The sequence below is a fragment of the Chiloscyllium punctatum genome, chromosome 36 (assembly GCF_047496795.1).
Source record: "Chiloscyllium punctatum isolate Juve2018m chromosome 36, sChiPun1.3, whole genome shotgun sequence".
Classification (NCBI taxonomy): Eukaryota; Metazoa; Chordata; class Chondrichthyes; order Orectolobiformes; family Hemiscylliidae; genus Chiloscyllium; species Chiloscyllium punctatum.
This window is the reverse complement of record NC_092774.1, coordinates 26,299,514-26,313,149: the sequence shown is the minus strand read 5'-3', so window position 1 is coordinate 26,313,149 and position 13,636 is coordinate 26,299,514. Positions and strand designations below refer to the sequence as shown.

Genomic DNA, 13,636 nt, shown 5'->3' with positions numbered 1-13,636 from the left:
TAACACAATTGAATTATTATAAATATTAATTATATATTATATAATTCAGGATGGAAACACAACAAGTGATTAAAACATTCTAAAAACTGTAATCGCGCAGTTCTGTTTGTTTACCAGTCACTTGTGACTTCTCATTCTGTTTCTGTAATTGTTTTGCTCGAGCACATTCACTTTTAAGAACCTCAACAGATTCCATAGCACCTTTTGCAGTTAATTAAATCCCCAATTTGGTGGCAATATCTCGTCATGAACGCAAAACTGATCCTTCGTGCCCCTCATCACAAAACTGTTGCCATAATCCAATTAACTTTTTTTCCATTCCACTCCCTTGGGCTTAAAATTGAAGGATGACCTTGCTGCCCCCGTATTGACAAGGAAAACTACGTCCTCTTTGTAAGGTCCCACCTTTAAATTTATCAAGGGTTCCTGGTGGGTCCCCGGGGGCAGGAACTCCTGACACCCTATTTTTCATCAAGGTTCATAAACGGCACTGCCTCTACTTCCTTTTTCGGATCAGGACACTCTCTCTCTCTTAAAGTGACCTGTCTTTCCACAGTAATAACATCCCACCTGTGGGGATTTCCACTTTGATCCTTGTTCCTGTCTACCAGACCCCTTAACATCTCCTCCCTGATCCTTTCTCCTCACTTTAGTTTCAACATGCTGCCCGCCACCATTCCGGTTTCCTTCTCCTTTTAGTTTTGTCCTTTTCTTTATTACCTCATTAACCGTGGTTATCATTATTTTTGCCTTCCGTTTCTGCTTCTCATGTTACGTTGCCAGATCAATTGCTGAGCCGATTTAACCAACTGAACAGCTTTAGGGCAACCTCATGGTCATTCCTCATCACCCGATATTTGGTTTAGACCTTGATTCTTTTAAAGAAATATTGCAATATTTCTTGCTCCCTGTAATCTCAAATACAATTTATCAATTTATGCTTGCTTTTCTTTAAAGCCTGTTCCTAACTATACATTTTGAAATCTTACTTGTAAATATATATTTATAAATTCATTTACTCAGTGTTTAATATTCAAAATGCAAAATGCTCACAGTTCCCAACTCTGAAATCCACCACAATCACCCGGTTCCAGTCCCCTGATTCAAATCCAAAACTAGTCCTCCCAAGTAGTCCTGACCAGTCATTGCTCAATCACAATGGTATAGGTCGTGAAATAACCAGAGCTGCCTTAAAAGAATTTGTCTATTCAAGTTAAAACTTCAACTGTCCCCCATAAATCGCTTTTATGTACGGATAGGAGAAAGTGAGGACTGCAGATGCGGGAGATCAGAGCTGAAAATGTGTTGCTGGAAAAGCGCAGCAGGTCAGGCAGCATCCAAGGGACAGGAGAATCGACATTTCGGGCATGAGCCCTTCTTCAGGGCTGATGTAAGGATAAGAGAGATAGTAAGGCAGTCATGACCTGTAAAAAGAACATTTTATTTCATCATCTTGCAAAATCCTTAACCTTAAAAGAAATCATGTTAAAATTTCCATAATATAAATCCGATTCAAAACAGTCCCAGATCTCAAGCTCTAGGGAACACCAACAAACAAATGTGCATTCACACTGAATCACAAAGGGTTAAACTTTCTACGAGCTGTACAACTCTTTCTCTCTCTCTCTCTCTCACTCACACGCACACACACACACACGTCTCACAGACACTTTGAGTTTCCTGCAACAACTCCTCTAGCTTTTGAATATTTTTCTAGGCATCTGGCCATAAGTTAGTTACGAAGTGCACCCTCAGTGGCCCTTCAGTTACTAGCCCTTCTGACACGAAGCATAATCTGATTCCTCCTGACTGTAAGGCTGTTTTTCATTGACATTTTATCATTTAGAACATAGAACATAGAACATAGAAGAATACAGCGCAGTACAGGCCCTTCGGCCCTCGATGTTGCGCCGATCAAAGCCCACCTAACCTACACTAACCCACTATCCTCCATATACCTATCCAATGCCCGCTTAAATACCCATAAAGAGGGAGAGTCCACTACTGCTACTGGCAGGGCATTCCATGAACTTACGACTCGCTGAGTGAAGAACCTACCACTAACATCAGTCCTATATCTACCCCCCCTTAATTTAAAGCTATGCCCCCTTGTAATAGCTGACTCCATACGTGGAAAAAGGTTCTCACTGTCAACCCTATCTAACCCCCTAATCATCTTGTACACCTCTATCAAATCACCCCTAAACCTTCTTTTCTCCAAAGAAAACAACCCCAAGTGCCTCAGTCTTTCCTCATAGGATCTTCCTACCATACCAGGCAACATCCTGGTAAACTTCCTCTGCACCTGTTCCAGTGCCTCCACATCCTTCCTATAGTATGGCGACCAAAACTGCACACAATATTCCAGATGCGGCCGCACCAGAGTCTTATACAACTGCAGCATGACCTCAGAACTCCGGAACTCAATTCCTCTACCAATAAAAGCCAGTACGCCATATGCCTTCTTCACTGCACTATTTACCTGGGTGGCAACTTTCAGAGATCTGTGTACATGGACACCAAGATCCCTCTGCTCTTCCACACTACCAAGTAGTCTACCATTAGCCCAGTAATCCATCTTTTTATTACTCTTACCAAAGTGAATCACTTCACACTTAGCTACATTGAACTCCATTTGCCACCTTTATAAAAATGACAAACAGCAATGGTCCCAAAACAGATCCTTGCGGAACACCGCTAGTGACGGCACTCCAAGATGAACCTTTGCCATCAACTACTACCCTCTGTCTTCTTCCAGAGAGCCAATTCCTAATCCAAACCTCCAACTCACCCTCAATGCCATATCTCTGTATTTTCTGCAGTAGCCTACCATGGGGGACCTTATCAAACGCCTTACTAAAATCCATATATACCACATCTACCGCTTTCCCCTCATCTACCTCCTTCGTCACCTTCTCAAAGAATTCAATAAGGTTTGTGAGGCACGACCTGCCCTTCACAAAACCATGCTGACTATCCTTGATCACATCATTCTTATCCAGATGTGCATAAATCCTATCCCTTACAATTCTCTCTAAGACTTTGCCCACAACAGAAGTGAGACTCACTGGCCTATAGTTACTAGGATTATCCCTACTCCCCTTCTTGAACAAGGGAACCACGTTTGCTAGCCTCCAGTCCTCTGGCACTACTCCTGTCGACAAAGAGGACACAAAAATCAAGGCCAATGGCTCTGCAATCTCCTCCCTTGCTTCCCAGAGAATCCTAGGATAAATGCCATCAGGCCCAGGGGACTTATCTATTTTCACCCTTGCCAGAATTTCCAACACCTCTTCTCTACATATCTCAAAGCCATCCATTCTACTTATTCGTGCCTCAGTATTCATATCGACAACAATGTCCTGTTCCTGAGTGAATACTGATGAAAAGTATTCATTCAGCGCCTCCCCAATCTCTTCAGCCTCCACACGCAACTTCCCATTACTATCCTTGATTGGACCTATTCCTTCCCTAGTCATTCTTTTATTCCTAACATACCTATAGAAAGCCTTAGGGTTTTCCCTAATCCTACCAACTAAGGACCTTTCATGTCCCCTCCTTGCTGCTCTTAGCTCTCTCTTCAGGTCCTTCCGGGCTACCTTATAACTCTCATTCGCCCCTATTGAACCTTCACGCCTCATCTTTACAAAGGCCGCCCTCTTCATAAGACAGAGGAGCAGAAAGTAGGTCATTCAGCCCATCAGGTCTGCTCATACCACACAATCGTGGCTGATAGGTTTCTCAACTCCATTCTCCCATTTCTTCCCCATAACCCTTGATACTCAAGAACCTACCTATCTCAGTCTTAAATATCCTAAGTGACCTAGCTTCGACAGCCTCACGTGGGAATGAATTCCATGGATTCACCACACTCAGGCTGCAAAGTTTATCCTTATCTTCCTTCTAAAATGTCTTCCCTTTTCTAGTCTCTTTCAGGTCCTGGTCTCTCCCATCAATGGAAACATCTTCCCAACACCCACTTTGTTTAGGCCTTTCAATGTTCTGTATGTTTCCATTAGATCTTCCCTGAGTGAGAGTGTGGGTCTGTGTTATGGACTAAGCCAGACCACTCAAAACGTTCTTAAGCAGGCAGCACCAGACCATAACTTTGTAATTTGATTTGGTAAGTGTACAGTAAAAATTATCTGGATTAAGTTAGCTCAGTTGACTACTAGATTTTAAAACAGGCAAAACTTTATTCACAAAATTACACAATGAAACACACAGATCAGAATAAAGAACCCCTATAGAACTCAGCCTATCCAACTAGACTCAGTTATGCTGTTCTCAATATACATAACAGTCCCAATAAGCCAACTCCCTTTGAAAACGTATAAATGGAACGCATACTTATAAGTTGAGGTTGAGAGGCAGAAAAGAGAGAGAGAGAGTGTTTCCACACAGCTCCCTGTTGAACTTCCAACCAGTTCAAGACTGAACTAAAACTGCCCAGCTCAGCTCAACTCCTTCCCCTTTCTTTATACAAGTCACTTCTAAAAAAAAATGACCTATTTGGCCTGAAGTCACATCTGTTAACATATAAACAAAAGGCCTGAAAATCCTTTTCATCTCTGTTCAAACCAGACTGATCAGAACCCGGCCAGTTTATTACCTCTCTGAAAAAGTCATGGACAGAGTCTCCTTGAGCCAGGGAAAAGCTTTTAGTCCAAAAAAGGGACTAGCTTTGTGACACCTGTTAATCAGCATGAACCAGACCCTTCAGGATGAGGTACAGCAGGGATTAGGTTCAACAAAGTGAGAATGAAGGGAGAGTGCATGGGATGGAGATTTTCAGCTTCCAGGGAATAACAGAGGAAAAAGAATTTGCTGTAAATTAGAATTGATCTGATGGGCCAATGCGCCGAGGAGTGGCAGATGGAGTTTAATTTAGGGAACTGTGAACATAGAACATAGAACAATACAGCACAGAACAGGCCCTTCGGCCCACGATGTTGTGCCGAACTTCTAACCTAGATTAAGCACCCATCCATGTACCTATCCAAATGCCGCTTAAAGGTCGCCAATGATTCTGACTCTACCACTCCCACGGGCAGCGCATTCCATGCCCCCACCACTCTCTGGGTAAAGAACCCACCCCTGACATCTCCCCTATACCTTCCACCCTTCACCTTAAATTTATGTCCCCTTGTAACACTCTGTTGTACCCGGGGAAAAAGTTTCTGACTGTCTACTCTATCTATTCCTCTGATCATCTTATAAACCTCTATCAAGTCACCCCTCATCCTTCGCCGTTCCAACGAGAAAAGGCCGAGAACTCTCAACCTATCCTCGTACGACCTACTCTCCATTCCAGGCAACATCCTGGTAAATCTTCTCTGCACCCTCTCCAAAGCTTCCACATCTTTCCTAAAGTGAGGTGACCAGAACTGCACACAGTACTCCAACTGTGGCCTAACCAAAGTCCTATACAGCTGCAACATCACTTCACGACTCTTGAATTCAATCCCTCTGCTAATGAACGATAATACTCCATAGGCCTTCTTACAAACTCTATCCACCTGAGTGGCAACCTTCAAAGATCTATGTACATAGACCCCAAGATCCCTCTGTTCCTCCACCTGACTAAGAACCCTACCATTAACCCTGTATTCCGCATTCTTATTTGTTCTTCCAAAATGGACAACCTCACACTTGACAGGGTTGAACTCCATCTGCCACTCCTCAGCCCAGCTCTGCATCATATCTAAGTCCCTCTGCAGCCGACAACAGCCCTCCTCACTGTCCACAACTCCACCTATCTTCGTATCATCTGCAAATTTACTGACCCGCCCTTCGACTCCCTCATCTAAGACATTAATAAAAATTACAAACAGCAGAGGACCCAGAACTGATCCCTGCGGAACTCCACTTGTAACTGGGCTCCAGGCTGAATATTTATCATCTACCACCACTCTCTGCCTTCGACCGGTTAGCCAGTTTTCTATCCAATTGGCCAAATTTCCCTCTATCCCATGCCTCCTGACTTTCCGCATAAAATCCACGTACACTACATCCACTGCTCTACCCTCATCCACATGCTTGGTCACCTCCTCGAAGAATTCAATAAGACTTGTAAGGCAAGACCTACCCTTCCCAAATCCGTGCTGGCTGTCCCTAATCAAGCAGTGTCTTTCCAGATACTCGTAAATCCTATCCCTCAGTACCCTTTCCATTACTTTGCCTACCACAGAAGTAAGACTAACTGGTCTGTAATTCCCGGGGTTATCCCTATTCCCTTTTTTGAACAGGGGCACAACATTCGCTACTCTCCAGTCCCCTGGAAGTGTTGCATTTTGATAAGGTAATCCAGGCAGGACTTACACAGTTAAGGGGAGTGTTGTAGAACAAAGAGACCTTAGAGTGCAGGTTCATAGTTCCTTGAAAGTGAGACTTAGGAGGTCATGGTGTGGCTGTACAGGACATTGGTTAGGCCACTTTTAGAAGACTGTGTTCAGTTCTGGTCTCCCTGCTACAGGAAAGATGTTGTGAAACTTTGAAAGGGTTCAGAAAGGATTTTTAAGGCTGTTGCCAGAGTTGGAGTGTTTGAGACGCAGGAAGAGGTTAAATAGGCCAGAGACATTTTCCGTGGAGGATTGGAGGTTGAGAGGTGACCTTATAGATGTTTATAAGGGACAGGATAGGGTGAGTACCCAGGTTAGGGGAGTCCAAAACTAGACGGCACATGTTTGAGGTGAGAGGGAATGATTTAAAAGGGACCTGAGCAGCAATGTTTTCAGGGAGGGTGGTGGAGGCTGATACAATTTACTACGAAATTTAAAAGGCATCTGGATGGGGATATGAAGAGGAAGGGTTTAGGGGGATATGGGCCAAATGCTGGCAAATGATTTAAATTAATTTAGGATTTCTTGTTGGCACAGGCGAGTTGGGTCGAAGGGTCTGTTTTCGTGCTGGGCCTAATCGTCTTTGGTGAAAGCAGAACTGTGGTTGTGAAGACTGGACTCTCAGAGCAGCTTTCAAAGATGTTTTGTCTTGACTGGGAACAGAAGAAGTTGCAATGAAATCTTTCATTTGTGAGACAGCAACTGAGTGAGTGAATATATCCTGGAAAGTGGGAATTCATTAAACTGTGGGGATGAAGCCCTACCCTATCCAGTCATTCCTGCTGGTAGATGAGACCAGGCTTCAAGATGAGGGGGAATAGATTTCAGAGAGAGATGAGGAGGAACTGCTTTTCCTGGAGAGTAGTAAAACTATGGAATTTTCTGCCCAAGGAATCAGGAGAGGCAGCTTCATTAAGTATATTCAAGACACAATTGGATGGGTTTTTGCAATGATTAGGGAATTAAGGGTAGTTTGCACAATGGAGGTAGGAGTAGCTGAGACGATGGATAGGTCAGCCATGAGCTTAATGAATGGCAGGCTCAATGAGCCAATGGCCTACTCCTGCTTCTATTACTATGGAACTATAACCCTGCACATCCCTGGACACTATGGGCAATTTAGCATGGCCAATCCAAATCAAGGCCAGTGAGCAATGTTGTGATCTGGAGAATTAACATCAGAGAATGATAGAAAGGGACAAGGAGAGTAAATATACCAGTGATCAAAACTGGATTCTAAAGATCACAAAAATTGAAACTAAAAACTGTGTGTCTGAATGTGAGCTGCATTGTAACAAAAGAGAATGAATTGACTGCACACATTGAAGAGAATAATTATGATCTGAGACTCCTAACGGGGGCATGGCTTCAGAATGACAAGGATTGGATTCTGAATATTGAGGGGGTAGTCAAATGGAAAGCAAGGTAAAGGGAGAGGTGCTAACAAAAGCACTGATCACCGGGTAATCTGGTGTCAGCTTGGATTTCAGGTCCTGGTTTCTCTGTCCTCTGATTTTCCTGTTCTAACAGAGTAAGATGTTCATCTGTTCTCAGCTCTGCTGGATTTCTGCTGAAGCTTTGACCCCATCCCCCCCGCACCCCTTTACACCTTCTGGAACAATAAAACATTCATTCAATTGATACCCAACCCACAATCTCCTAATCTCTCAAACCAATCAGACACAAGAGTGTAGTCATAGCATGGAATCAAACAAGAAAAATGAAACAAAGTTTAAAAATATATAGGTGCTTGTGCTTAATTAGATTGATTCCTATAGTATGGAAACAGGCTGTTCCACCCCAAAAAAGTCCACCCTGACCCTCCGAAGAGTAACCCACCCAGACCCATTCCTCTACATTTACCCCTACCTAATGCACCTAACATTATGGGCAATTTAGCATGACCAGTTCACCTGACCTGCCCAACTTTGTACTGTGGGAGGAAACGGGAGCATCCGGTGGAAACCCACTCACACCCAGGGAGAATGTGCAAATTCCACACACAGTCGCCTGAGGCTGGAATTGAACCCAGGTCCCTTGTGCTGTGAGGTAGCAGTACTAACCACTGAATCACCATGCTGCCCCCAAATGTTTGTTCATTGGGAAGTAAACCTGAAATAGAGCTTTCCCAGGATTCTTGTAGTGCCCTACTTGAGGAATACTCTCTCCCTTACATCTAACTATTAATACACAGCTATGATTTACAATATTTACACCAACGTAAATAAAGCATCTGTTATCAAATAGACATAGAGATATACAGCATGAAAAGAGACTTTTTCTCTCCCACATGCATGCACACACGTAACTGACAGGAAGTTCTAGGACTTGCATATTATTGATACCTGCAACCCATTCTAAATGATGAAAGACTTAATCCAGGTCTGTTCAATATATAACTTCAATGGCAGGACACTGTAATGTTTTTCCATGAATTGTGTGCCTTATGATCTTATTCTCCAAAATCCCCTGATGAAGGAGCAGCACTGCTAACAGTAGTCCTTCCAAATAAACCTGTTGGATGTTTGACTTTTAACTTTGTCCAGGTTAGGTTGGATTGGCCATGCTAAATTACCCGTGGTGCCCAGGGATGTGCACGTTAGGTGCATTAGTCAGGGCAATAGGGGAATGGGTGTGGATGGGTTACCCTTCTGAGGGTTGGTGTGGACTCCTTGGACCGAGTGGCCTGCTTCCACACTGGGAATTCTCTGAAAGGAAGGGATTGCCCTAGTGCAAACTGCAGGGCAGCGCAGGCGCAGTGCGCGGAGCTGTTGTTGGTCTTTCCCCGCCCCCTCACTTCATCTATGACGTCATAACGCGGAAGTGGCCCTGTCCGTTTCAGAGTGAAACTCCCTCCCTCTGGGCAACTCTTCATCCTGGGAGGGAGTGGGGGGAAAATCTGTCCACTTGAAGCAACTGGAGTAAACTCAGGTATGTGTCTTAATTTACCCGGGTGAGGAGGGACGGAATGATGGGGTGGGGCTGTTTTCCCCATCGCACCAGTCTGAAGGGTGATATTACAGATTTTTTTATAAAAGCATGAGGGGCATGGATAGGGTCAATAGACAAGGTCTTTTCATTTGGATAGGGAAGTACAGAACTAGAGGGTAATAGGTTTAAGGTGGGGGTGAGGGGAAGATTTAAAAGGGATCTCAGGGGCAACCTTTTCATGCAGAATGTGATGCGTGTAAGGAATGAGCTGCCAAAGGAAATGGTGGATGCTGGTACAATTACGGCATTTTAAAAGGCTTCTGGATGGGTGTTTGAATAGGAAGGCTTCAGAGGGATATGGGCCAAGTGCTGACAAATGGGACTAGATTGATTTTGGATATCTGGTTGGCATGGGAGAGATTGACCGAAAAGTCTGTTTGTGTGTGGTGTATCTCTATGACTCTGGCTTTCTACTAATGTTTGCCACGTCTATATGTTCATTTTCTCTCTGATGTTGGTGTTAATGCTTTGATGTCTCCTTTCCCCCCACTTCTCAGGGAGGTTAATGTGAGAACAGAAGGGGAGTGAGATGGTGCTTTCAATTTTGTGGAATAACTAAAGAAAAGAACGTTCTGCAGAAAGTAGAGTTGCTTGTTCTGAATTTCTACCCTGGACTGACAGTGATGACTTTTGTAATCTCTTTTTACAGAATATTTGGCGATCTGAGGACGAAAATTTCAAAATTAACAGATGAAGGGCTTATGCCTGAAACGCCAACTTTCCTGCTCCTCGGATGCTGCCTGACCAGCTGTGCTTTTCCAGCACTGCACGTTTCAGCACTGACTGTCCAGTAACTACAGTCCTCTCTTTGTTGTCAATGTCTGACAGTCATTCAATCCATTGAGACTGCAATAATTTTTTTACTGTGATTCTGTGAGAAGTAGCAAAGCTTTTTGGTTCCTGTTTGAGTACGTTTTCAGCATCAGTGAGACTGGATGAGAGACCCTACTGTTACAGCGCACTGAGTGTGGAGCCAGAAACAGTTGTTCAGCCTGGAAAGAGGAATTCACAGTGAGGAGGGGCTCTACACGTATTTGTGTACAGCTGAAGCTTCGGCCATGGAGAAACCTGAGGAATCCCACCCCGTGGAGGAATCGTGGAAGTGTGGCGACTGTGGGAAAGGCTTCCGTGCTCCATCTGCCCTGGAGATTCATTGGCGCAGTCACACTGGAGAGAGGCCATTCACCTGCCCCAGGTGTGGGAAGGCCTTCAGCAATTCCTCTGCCCTACTGAGGCACCGGTTGGTCCACAGTGGAGAGAGGCCCTTCAGCTGCCCCGATTGCGGGAAGGACTTCAGCTATTCTTCTGACCTGAAGACCCACAGGCGGGTCCACACGGGGGTGAGGCCGTTCTCCTGCACTGTGTGTGGGAAGGCCTTCAGCACCTCCTCCACCCTACTGACCCACTGGTGGGTCCACACTGGGGAGAGACCATTCACTTGTTCCGAGTGCAGGAAGGGATTCTCTCAGGTGGGCAAGTTGTGGACGCACCAGCGGGTCCACACTGGGGAGAAGCTGCCCTGAGTGTGGGAAGGCCTTCAACAATTCCTCTCCCCTTCAGATCCACAAGTGGGTCCACACGCAGGAGAGGCCTTTCCCCTGCACAGATTGCGGCAAGATCTTCAGCAATTCCTCCACCCTGCTGAAGCACCAATGGGTCCACACAGGGGAGAGGCCCTTCAGCTGCCCCGAGTGTGGGAAGGGCTTTACCCAGGCCTCTATCCTGCTGATCCACCAGCGGATCCACACGGGGGAGAAGCCTTTCTGCTGCCCTGAGTGTGGGAAGAGATTCACTCAGATGGGCAACTTGCGCATGCACTAGCGGGTCCACACCGGGGAGAAGCCCTTCAGCTGCCCCGAGTGCGGGAATGCCTTCAGCGATTCCTCCACCCTACTGAAGCACCAGCGGGTCCACACGGGGGAGAGGCCATTCCCCTGCCCCGAGTGTGGGAAGGCCTTTAGCAATTCCTCTGACCTGCTGAAGCACCAGCGTGTCCACACAAGGGAGAGGCCCTTCAGCTGTCTCAAATGTGGGAAGGCCTTCAGCGATTCCTCCGCCCTGGTGAAACATCGGCGTGTCCACACGGGGGAGAGGCCCTTCAGCTGTCCCGAATGTGGGAAGGGCTTTACCTGGGCAGCCACCCTGAGGAGGCACCAAGGAGTTCACGTGCCATCGCAGGGGGATTGAAGGAGCGACTGTCGAGTGCCATTATGGACTGGGCTATCAACCCAGTTCTGGAACTCCCAGGTTTGAATCCCACCGCAGCAGATAGAGGATTTGGAATTCAGTCAGAAATCTGGAGGTCAGAATCTAACGATGAAACCATTTTCGGGGGCAGTGTGGGGGGGAAGCCCCATTCTGATTCACTCTCCTCCTTTTTAGGGAAGGAAACTGCTATTGTTGGAAAGGATTCACTCAGTCGTCCCAGCTGCATCATTTACTTGGTCTGGCCTACACGTGACTGCAGACCTACAGCAGTGTAGTTGACTCCCCCCACTTCTTTCCCTTCCGGTCGATGGGCGGGGAGAAATTTACTTGGAGACAGGGTATGGGTTGAAATTGCTGAGTGAGGCAATACTTCCTCAGGGTTAAGGCTGTACCAAGGATCCAATTACAAAGGGACAAGTCAGTGGTGACCAATAGTAAAGAAAGTGGGGGTGCTTTGACCTTGACCTTGATCTTGATCTTGATCTTGAGCTGTTTAAAAAGCAGCTACGTTTTCAACAGCTTTTTTGCTGAAGTGATCTGGAGCTGTGAGAAAGTTGGGTCGCAATGAAGGTAACCTGAAGTTACTGCTGGGCTCAGACTTTGAAAGCTTTGAGCTCCAAGAAGTTTTTGTTTTAAAGCTGTTTATTTCTTTCAGCCTCCTGCACTAGGTTTCCAATGTCATGTACCAGATGGAGCAGTGAATGAGTCTTGTTAGAAATTGCAAACTTTTCAGCAGTGTAGAGTGTGTCGTTTCATTGGCATTGTAAAGTTTACTGGCAGCACTAAGGTGTGGGCTGTGTTCATGAGATACAATGTGGAGGAGCCAGTATTGGACTGGGGTGGGTAAAGTTAAAAATCACACAACACCAGGTTACATCCAACAGGTTTATTTGGAAGCACCAACGTTCGGATCGCTGCTGCTTCATCAGGTAGCTGTGGAGCAGGATCATAAGACGCATGTTTTATAGCAAATATCACAGTGTCATGCAACTAATAGGATATATTGAACAAACCTAGAGTGCTGTTAAGCCATTCATCTTCTAGAATGGGTTGCAGGTTTTAGTTCATTAATACTTAAATCCCAGAACTACGTTTAAGTCATAGTCTTGAAATGACTTAAGGTTTTCTTTTTTAAAAAAAGGTGATATCTTCGCTCAGACAATGCATTACAAGTGTGAGCTTCGAGTCTATCAGTATTCCAATCTTGAATCAGACTGGTTCTATTTCCACAGTAGGAATTTATAAAATATTACATGCATTGACTGGCTGCATTGACTGCCTGCAGATTCTGTGCTTCTTGAGCAAAATTGAATGTATCTGCAAATATGATTCTGCCAATACAAATTCACCCCATAGAGTTGTGCGTGTGCGTGCATATGAGAGTGTGATTGTGTGCATGTCAGTTTGTGCACGCGAGTGTGCGTAAGACTGTGTGCATGTTTGGTAAAGTGTGAGTGTGATGGAGTATAAGCCTGAGAATGTGTTCGGGGGGTGGGGTGGGGGTTTGTGTACATACATATGACTGAGAGAGCGTGTTTATGAGAGAGATATGAATAAAAGCGAGGGGTTGTGTTTTGCTAAAACAAGGAAGGGCCGGACTTGTACAGTTAATGGTAGGGCCCTGGGTCATGTTGTAAAACGGAGACATAGGGGGAGTTAAGGTACATAGTTCTTTGAAAGTTGCATCACTGCTAGACAGGGTGGTTAAGAAGGCATTCAGCAGCATTGCCTTCACTGTTCACACCATTGAGTTGGGACATCTTGTTGAGGTTGTACAGAATGTTGGTGAAGCCACTTTCCGGGTACTGAGTACAGCTCTGGGTGACCCTGTAAGAGGAAGAATATTATTAGAGAGGGTTTGGTAAAGATTTACCAGGATCGGAGGGTTTCAGTTGCAAGGAGAGGCTGGGACTTTTTTCTCTGGAGCACAGGAGGTTGAGGGGTGCGCTCACTAAGATTTATAAAATCATGGAGTGGAGATAAGGTGAATAGAAAGGGTCTTCTTAGTGTCCCGAAACGTTGATTTCGCTGCTCGTTGGATGCTGCCTGAACTGCTGTGCTCTTCCAGCACCACTAATCCAGTATTTGGTTTTCAG

General features: G+C 45.3%; 1 protein-coding gene and 1 pseudogene across 1 annotated transcript in view; one reads left to right on the top strand and one right to left on the bottom strand.

Annotated features, from left to right (window-relative positions):
• Positions 1–13,636, bottom strand: part of LOC140460903 (uncharacterized) — a 261,829-nt gene that overhangs the window by 105,188 nt on the left and 143,005 nt on the right. The gene's annotated exons all lie outside the window — the stretch shown is intronic.
• Positions 10,737–13,636, top strand: part of LOC140460049 (uncharacterized) — a 95,986-nt pseudogene continuing 93,086 nt past the window's right edge.